We start from the raw sequence: 9901 nt of genomic DNA, 5'->3' as shown, positions 1-9901 counted from the left end.
ATATTTTGTACACGATGTCCTGAGAGCGTGCTGCACATGCGAGAGAGAGAATATAAATTTTCTCTTTTTCAGAATACATATACATACACCGAAAAGACCTGTGCGAACCCATTAGACGCACTTTGTGCATCACAAAAACGTTACACTAACAAAATGTGTTTGTATCTATATTTGACTTTTCCGTGAAAATTATTACACTTTTTTTCATTTTGTCAAATACAAATTAACTACCAAAAAAATTTCGAAATAAAATTCAAAGTTAAGTTTTTTTTTTATCTGTTCTTTTATCTGTTATTTCACAGTAACATCTTCTTAAAGTAGACACTACATTTCGATGCAACATCAGATTGATTTATGTATTTTTTTTAATATGATTAAATCTTATTTTAAGTTTACAGTTTCATACATTATGCCTCGGTCTTCCCGAGTAACAAAACGGGTGTCGTTGTCGCGTACCTGCGTATATTGTCAAAGTGACAGACAAGTATTTGTTTTCGCTCAGCAAACGTAAGTAGATATAGTATAAATATTATTAAAGTCTGTTAAAAAAGAAAGTAGTTTGTTTTTTTTTTTTTTAATACGTCTGCAGTTTCTCCTGTGTCCTTGCGGAGAACGAATTTCACAGATATGTAACGCGTATATTACGTATATATATATATATATATTATATATATATGTATATATGTACTTTCAGGACACCCTGTACACTTGCATCAAGTCCGAACATCTCGGTAGAAGTCTCGACCTTTGGATTTCGCTTATTGCCTGGAAGTTATAACAAGGTTGTTCTACAAGTTTATTCGGTTAGGCATACGACCGTGCGACATGTCGTTAGTTTCGCTCGCGATTCTTCGCGCAAACTCTTCTCTCTCCTTTCTCTCTCACTCTCTTTCTCTCTTCTTCACGCTTTCTCTTTTCCGTCGTTTTCCGCTCCGCTCCGGCGACGCGGAGCGACGCGAATTATTCACGATGGAATTTTCGAGTGGTAGAAATCGTCCAGTTTTGAGTCGGTGATTTTCGCGGAATAAATTTGCAAGAGTAAACGGGAAGAGAAAGAGAGAACGGCGCAGAAAGAAAAAAGAAAATGTCGCGTTTCGTTCCTTTCATTCTGGAATTTTTTCCAGTTATCGATCCGATTAACAACTAAAGCAGCGCAGCGAACCGATACTTGCGTCTACTTCTGATACTCGAGCAGCAATGACGTGAAGAGCGCTGTGTGCTCTTCGAAGAGCAGCCATGTTGGTCATAAAGAATTAACTGAAGTGACGTGGATTTTTTTTGTTGCTTCTTTTTTTGTGAGTAAAACGTTTGACTTTTGATAAAAGAAGAATATAAATTTAGCTTCACATCAAAAGAAAACTATAACGAGTACCCGGCGATTGATGATGAACGGAAATGCGTTGCACCGATTCGCATCGTGTGCGACGAAGTTTTCAAAAACCGATTATATCCGCACAATATTTTTTATTGGTTTTGTTATCACATAGACACGCGCATAAATTTTTCCGTCGCGTCATTTACCGACAAACAACGGCAAACGTCAAAAATCTTCATAAAGAGAAGACTCGCTCGCAACGTAACACACATTCAACGGAGAAGCGAGTTAATAAAACTGTACACTCTATAACGTGTGGCCCACTTTTATAAATTCTTTTCTTCTCGATAAAGTATCTTCTGTCCTATCTATTTTTGTTTTGTTTTTTTTTTTTTTTTGTTTGTCCGATAAAGAATTGTCATCTTTTCCGAGACGGAGTTAAAAGTTTATTTTCTCTCGTCTTGAAAAACGTTTTATTCACTATATATATGTGTATTTCGATGACTTTTAAAATTTCTCACCGTACATACATTTTCCAGGTTACTCGAAATTTCGACACAACACACACGCCGTTAACGTGCATCGCAAACTTTGACGACACGAAACGTCGTCGTGATGGTGTGTGTTACGCGATACCGTCCGAGACCTTATCGATGGACAGGATCACGTAATTTTACGCGTATCACTTTGCCGGTGAAGTGGACGATGCATTCTCGGTGAACATTCGCTGCTTCGCACACCTATTGCGCCAATTTACGTCGTTGCTTCCAGATCACAGTGGAGCTGCTCTGCAATAATCTACAACAAAAAAATATAATATTTGCGCGTTTTAATGAACACCTAGTTAGAATACGCAGCAAAAAAAAAATAATAGAAGTGAACAAAGCTATTTACTATCAGAAGCATTGAGAAAAAAAAAGTAAAGAGAGAACTTCAGTTACAATAGAATATATGCGTGAGCGCAAATCTTTTTTTCTTTGCGATTTCTTTAAAGTGTTTCTTTTTCTGCAAATGAATAACGCAAATGAAGAGGATTACGGTAAAACTCTGACGATACATATAATTTCATAATTCTGTGTCTTACCCACATTAGCATTTGTTAATTAAATGAGGAAAAAAATAGCAAGAAAGAATAGAAGACCACACACACACACAGACATTCGGCCGCGGTGTTTTCATATAGAATTATGCAAAATATTAAAATTTCGCATTTAGAACTGTCTTTGTAATTTTAACGAAGCTTTTTCTTTTTTGATAAGTTCGCCGAGTCTCTCTTTCTGAGCAACATTATTCAAGACGACCGCAACTTCCAAGAGAAATTTTCTTCACACTCTCATCGACAAGTACATCTTTAATAAAACAGTTGCAGATAAACTGCAAAATATTTTTTTTATTTCCAGTTATATATTCAAAAAGACTTTTTTTTTTTTCATTCTTCGTCTTGTATAAAATTATCTTTGATTAAATGTATGAAAACTTTTACCATGGAAACGTGAAGTTGTTGTTGCAAAATTTGGTTTTTAAATTCAATAGATAATCTATGTATAAAAAGCAAGTTGATTTCCATAATACAGTGTTTAAGAGAAACATCTTATATCATATACATATGTATATATCGGCTTGTGCTCCATTGTCTACCATCTCTATTTTATACTGCGCAATTATTTGCTTTCTCCGGAAAACATTTGTGTAGTCGAAGCGAACAACACGAGAAAAAAGTACGTATATTATACCATCGCGTCTAAGCTTGGCGCACATTTGACTCACAGAAAAGATTACTTACTCTCTTTGCATTCGTTCTCTTTACTCTCGGTCGCGAAAACTGCTGTTTACGCGATCGATGCGGGGGCGTATCGCGCGCATGACTATGTGTGAGACTTACGTGTTGGGAGAACAAGTGGCGACGGTCAAGCGATGGCGTGTAAGTTTAAATATGTTTTCACATTTGAATATATTAATTATTCATTTTACATACCGCGGGTAAAGGGGAAAGAAATCGCGCTCGTCGCGTTAATCCTCGCGCGATTATGTCTGAGCGCGATGATTTCGCGCCGACTCATTACGCTCTCTCGTGTGAGCATGCGTGATAAAACAATTTCGCGCAGCGTCCGACGATATCATCGCTCGAGATTAACGGGTTCCGATTATTAATTTATTACATTTGCGATCGTTTCCTTTCATTAAAAATGATAGGTTATATAATAACATGCAATTTCACACAGTTTGCACCGTAAAAGTAAATTCCGTAAAGTAATTACCAAAGTTCATTATAGATGAAGTATTAAAATTCAAATCTCCGTAAAAGATCTCCCCAGAGACGCGTTATTAAGACACACACACACATTACATACACTTTGGCATATTAAATTGTTCGAAGTTAATATAATAACACATCTCTCTGATATACTGAGTGACTGACTAAATAATATCTCGATCGGTGATTTTATTTGTTGCGCATGATCGTACGTTGTGAATAACGTGTGTTAAATATCGCATATAACGATGTGTATACACACAACGCCATTGTATTCTTGCATGTTATCGATAACAAATAAGTTATGAAATTCAGTATGATGGATATAGATGGCCACGTAATTTTCGATCACAATTAACCGCACTCTGATAATATTTCAGTATACATATGTATGTACAACAATATATTATTGGCCGTTGTCATGACCGCTTGTGATTTATGATATGCAGTAATCTATCATGATCATTGTGTATTAATTTCGATTGATAGTTAATGAATGCGTCGAGAGGGATACACGCAAATACACATCATCCACAATTCTATGCTGTAATTATCCCGATGATATGATACGTCTAGATAGTGTATACCATACACACTGCACTAAACACAACTGGGTCATCAATCTCAGTATGTCATCTCAAGATAGTTATTGATCACCGCAAAAGCAAAGTATGTAAAAGCGATCTGACGTTATTAAATCAAATTTGTTGAGACGCGCGGACACACATTTTTATATTCATATGCACACGCTATTTATTTATAAAATATTTTTCTCTCTTACGTTCCCGTATTTACGCATTATATTTCCGTGTTACGTAAATTAGTTTTTGCAATAAAACAAAAACGATATTACGGAATCGACATGTAATTAACGACACGCAACGCGTGCGCAAAATTTCAATACGTTCGAAAACTAACTAATCGCGCAAAACTAATTACGAGTTGTTGTGTTTATGCAAAAGATAAAGCGCGATCTTGTTTTGATTTCTTTTTTTAATATAATTTTTTGATTTTTTAAATTATTATTTGATGATATATAGCGTTTTATATTATATATTTTTCGATCGGGCTTCGAATCAGCAATTAGTGCTGCTGCCCCGCCTTTTGATTTACAATTGTGTTATCAGAATTGTAAACTTCATTAATCTGTTCACACTACCACAATAGTATTCAATAAAATTGTTATTATTATTATTTTTATTTTTATTTTCGCGTTACAATGAGAAAAAAACGTGCACTTAAGTAATAAATTTATCTTTTTAACAATGCACATTTTTTTAGTGTAATATATAATTACTTGTACATCATTATGTAGATAATATGAAAAATCACGTGCGCACGCAACAGACAATTTTCTAGCGCGTTAGTTTTTTTACGAGTCACTCATATGTTTATATTATTTCACGTCGCCAAAGATTGCTCGGAATATAAGTTGTTTATATATATCCGCGATAACCACGCGGGTGGAAACCACATTTTTCTCGCCACCGTATCACACTGATAAAAATAATAATATATTCGCAAACACATTGTCCTTTCGCACAGGAAAAAATAGTACCGATAGAGCAAAAATATAAATTTCGATTTGTAACTGTTGGGATAAAAAAAAGAAAAAAAGAAAAAGGAAAAAAAAGTATGGTAATTCCACACGGAAATGTCGATCGCTGGACTGGGACGGATAGGACGAACGCTCTCTCACGGTTCGTAGTCCATAATAGATATTTAAATCCTGTGGTTCGCGAAACGCAGCAGAACCGACACGCTGTGGTTCACATTGCTGTTGGATATCGATATTATTTCGTTCCGCGGCAAGTGTGAGCGGAAATCGGGAAGAGAAATTATTGGTGACAATATTATACAGGATATTCCATACATATATATGTATAAGCCATGAGATTTTTTACATATATATATATATATATATGATTTTAACAATATCTCTGAAAAACTGTAACACAAATGTAACATACAAAAGTACTTTAGCGCCGAAAAATTTACACAAGTCTAAATAATCAATTTTAATTCAAATATATAATTTATATTTTACAACATCGCGAACGAGTTGGTTGCGAAATTAACATAGTATTAAAACACACATTTTTTGTTTCGACATGTACGCGTACAAGAGTGTAAATATTGAGATATTGCTTTTTGTAGTACTCGCTATTGCAATTACTTTCTATCTAAATAACGCAAACGCATAAAACGTAAAACAAATTTTTAAGCGGGTTTTGTATTTATACATACGTGCGACCGGCATTTTTTTCTGTTTTATTTCCGACTGACAGACGCCAGTTGGAGAATTAATAAAAAGTTGAAACAAACATCTCTCGAGGGATTTTTCAACGAATAGAAACGATAAGCGTATCAAGTAACTATTCGTGCATTGTTATCCTTTTCAATCCTTTCCGGATTTCAAGTTTCTGTGTCGACAAAAAGACTCGTCAAACGTACAGAACTGATAAAAGAGACTGGCTATTATATAGCGGTAAAATAACCGGTAGGTGTGTGGTCGCGTCAGTTAATTACAAAAATAATTTAATACAATATAGTTGCTTTCTTTTATCGTTTCCCTCTCTTACGCCGGGGCTTTACTTTTATCGCGCGCACAACACGTCGCATATCCGAGTCGCGGATATGTGCATTCCTACATGCGTGTGCTCTTAATGAATCCAATGAACATACTTTGCTGTTTTATTGATTCCGCGTTTGCGGTGCTCAGCTATTTGGACCGGGGCCAAACGTGACAAAAAGAATACGCGCGTTTAAATGTACACGGACAAAGTGTTTGTTCGCGTTCAACGGATGAATTCGTTTATTCGCGCAAGTACCAGTTAATTTGGAGAGCCAAAAATCTCCCGTCGAACAAACGTACTGACTATTCTTGCTTCCCACGTGCCAATGTACAGTCGGTTAATCACACACCGGTAACCAACGCAATATAACGAACGCAATTAGACAATCAATATTGGCAAACAATGCGCATGAGATAAATAATAATATTTTTTAATACGAGAGATATGAATAACTGTGAAAATGCGTATGCGAACGAGAAAGTGTGCAGTGAATTTTTAATTAAATTCTTTAATCCTTATCGCCTCGTTTAACAATAAATAAATAAAAGTCGTTGTTGATTGTACGGTTTCGAACATTTTTTTTTGTTTTAATAATTTGTTGTACTCTCAGACTGGATGATTTAACTGATTAAATTGTTAAGTTGATGGCTTAAACACAAGTCAGACATTGGCGTGGATGTCCACGGATTTAATGCTAAATCCGCTTTGTGCAATTTGGTACGGTTAATTGGCACTTGGTTTACGCCCTCGTATTAATCGACAGTTTCGCGTCTCTTTTTTAGTCAAAGAAAAGAGAAATAGAAAAGAAAAGGGGAAATAGAAAAATTATACTTTAACATAATAATAATAATATTTTTATGTGGCACAAAAAAATAAACAGAATGTTCATTTAAGATTACGCTCCGCGTAATATATAAGCAGAAGCCAATAAAGAATCATTTAAATAAATATACATTACTTTTCCAGGTTGCGGAAGAGCGGAGGAATGCGGATAGATTAAAAAAAATGAGGTCACCATATCGCGCTCTCTCGGTGAGAATATTTAGCACGTGCATTTTTTAATTAAATAAAAGTAGAAATTCTCTGTGCGTGTTTTTATATTACGCGCGCGAACGTATATATATATATATATGTGTGTGTGTGTGTATGTGTGTGTGACACATTCGTCGAATGGCACGGCATAATGTCATTTTCAAATCGCCGGACGTCATGTACAAACCACATGTTATCGGATAATAGCGGACATATACCTTGCAATTTTACGGCTCGATTCAATTGTGTGTGTGTGCTCGAATAACGATATTTCACATGAAATAACAAGTTAACTTTCAATTAAAAATATATTTAACATGCCTTTGATGTACAACGTGCAGAAAAAAAAAAGACATTGAAACTCAAAATTATTGCACATGTGTAGCGGGCAAATAATAAATTTTCAAAAATTAAACGGTTCGACGGTTTGACCTTAAAATCGAAAAAATTTCAAGTTAAAGTCTCAAGTTTCTTGTTTGCCACGTTACTTTTTCCTCGCTACTCGATATGCTCTTTTTTTTTTTTTTTTTTTGGAACACGCGCATTATCGTTTTCAAAAAAAAAAATGTACGGTTATTCGATATTATTGTATTTTCTTGTATTTTTCAAAATTCGCCGAGAATAATTGTAAAAAAAAAAAATCTCATTAATATCCGTTCAAATGCTCCGCAAATTTTCTCGCAACTCGTGCCGTAAAATAAAAAATTGCGCGAACACTTTACCGTTACAGAACTTCTCTTTGGAAAAATTCCCCGGCCGCATCGAATTCCAAACGTGAATTCTCCGACGAGGAATGAGAAATATGCACACGCGACGACGATTCCACGACTCCATCTCCGACGATGGCATTAATCTCGGCTTGCAGATCGCGTGCGTAACGCGTTGCGGCGGGAAAACCACGCGTGGCATCGTGTCTCTCGTCATGTGCACACCTATACACACAGACACACACACACACACACATACAGCACGTGTATTATACACGACACGTCAGACACACTTCGTGATAGTGAAGTATGTCATCGGATTTAATTCGGCGGTTTGTCGGTGCTCGAACGATCGAAATGTACACGCGCGTACCGAGAGTGACAGAGACAAGGACAACACCGATGGTGGATTGGCGATCGGTGAACACGAGAAGGGACGAAAAGTGAGAAGAGAGAGTACATAATCTCTCTTTCTCTCTCTCTCTCTCTCTCTCTCTCTCTCTTGCTGTGTGTTGCTCCGACAACGATGTTTTGCGATGAGCGATGGACGGATGTGACGTCACGGGAGCTCACGCCGTGATCTATGGCGGCTGATAATGAAAGCGCAGAGGTGAGATACCGCGGTGGAAACTATACCGTATAAGCTATAGTTTCCGCGGGAGCCGTCATACGGCAATGCCGCAGCATTCAACCGCCGGCCGTCCTCTCCCTTCGCGTTTACTGCCCAACCAACCCTCACCGTTCCCCTTCGTCATTCTCGTCGCCAAACCCCCGTTTCCTCCTGGCGTGGTTCATCGCGAAATTATATCTTCACAATGGGGGATTCGATGCGGCGACGATAAAAGCTTGAATTATGAATATCGGTTAATTCACGCGCGTTACGCATTCGAGAGCCCGCACGATATGGATGGCCCGGTGGCAGCGTTACTTTATGACGCGGTCGTGCAATTCCGCCGCGCGCTCCCGATAGCGAAACGCGCGAAAACTTGCAATTATCGTGGCGCGGTGCCGCAACTCCATTCGTTCCGCGATAACAGCTGGGAGGTCCGGTAATACGCGCGCGCGCTATGTATTGATGTCGCGTAGCGGACACACAGCGATAACACACCGGCGTGTAACAAAGAATTTTCCACATTTCGCGAACTACATAATAACGCACGAGTTTTATATGTAATAGTTTCTTCGTGCTCACGTGTGTGTGTGTGTGTGTATATATGATTAACTGTGTCGAGCATTAATGTCAGGCATAATTAAATCACACACAAAGGAATGCAATTATTCGAGCGAGAAATACGTAGCAAATGTGCTGATATATTTCTTGTCCTGAATGCGAATACATTTTGAAGAACATCGTCTACTTTACGCGTGTCCTGGTTAACTAGTTTTTTAATTAGTCGGTATCTCGTGTGAATTACGATGCAAGAAAAAAAGAAGAAAAAAAAAAAGCTTATCGACGGAACGTCGGATTACGCGGTTGTAATAAAATTTCCGATAACTCTCTCCCGCAGCTCTCTCTCTCTCTCTCTCTCTCTCTCTCTCTCTCTCTCTTTCTATCTCTCCTCCCTCTTCTCTAATCTCCTCGTCATGTGATTTCATTAACGTACCGGTCTGAAAATATTGATGCTCAAAAAAAAAAACAAAAAATCGAGTGCTCTCTCTTCTTAAACTTGAATCGAGATACCGAAGATCTCGTCATCGTGTATAACATAAACAATAGGTAGAAAATATTTTGTGCCCGCTTACAAATACAATTAAAACACAATCTATTTTGCGTATACATATTCATGAGATACACAGCGTGGATCGGATTCAATATTTGCGATGGAAGTACGTAGGCGAAAAAAAAAAAAAAAAAAACCTTTATCGCGTAAAACGTGTAACTTTTTGTGCAAATTTGAAACTTTTTAAGCGGATTAATAATAAGGAGAAAAAGTTCTTTCTTTTTTTTTCTATTCGGGGTTTTGAAATAAAACTGCTTTCCGATCTCAAGTCACGTGCGAACTGTTAACATTCGCGT

At 37.1% G+C, this 9901-nt stretch overlaps 1 protein-coding gene across 1 annotated transcript in view; it reads right to left on the bottom strand.

Annotated features, from left to right (window-relative positions):
* Positions 1-622: 622 nt before the first annotated feature.
* Positions 623-9901, bottom strand: part of LOC109860736 — a gene marked incomplete at its 5' end in the record, with an annotated part of 33279 nt that continues 24000 nt past the window's right edge. Inside the window, one exon of the mRNA XM_020440018.1 lies at positions 623-2113. The remainder of the gene's footprint in view (positions 2114-9901) is intronic.

Source organism: Pseudomyrmex gracilis, unplaced genomic scaffold (assembly GCF_002006095.1).
Source record: "Pseudomyrmex gracilis isolate BER0280 unplaced genomic scaffold, ASM200609v1 scaffold_456, whole genome shotgun sequence".
NCBI lineage: Eukaryota > Metazoa > Arthropoda > Insecta > Hymenoptera > Formicidae > Pseudomyrmex > Pseudomyrmex gracilis.
The sequence above is the reverse complement of the archived record's forward strand: the minus strand, read 5'-3'. Positions and strand labels throughout refer to the sequence as shown.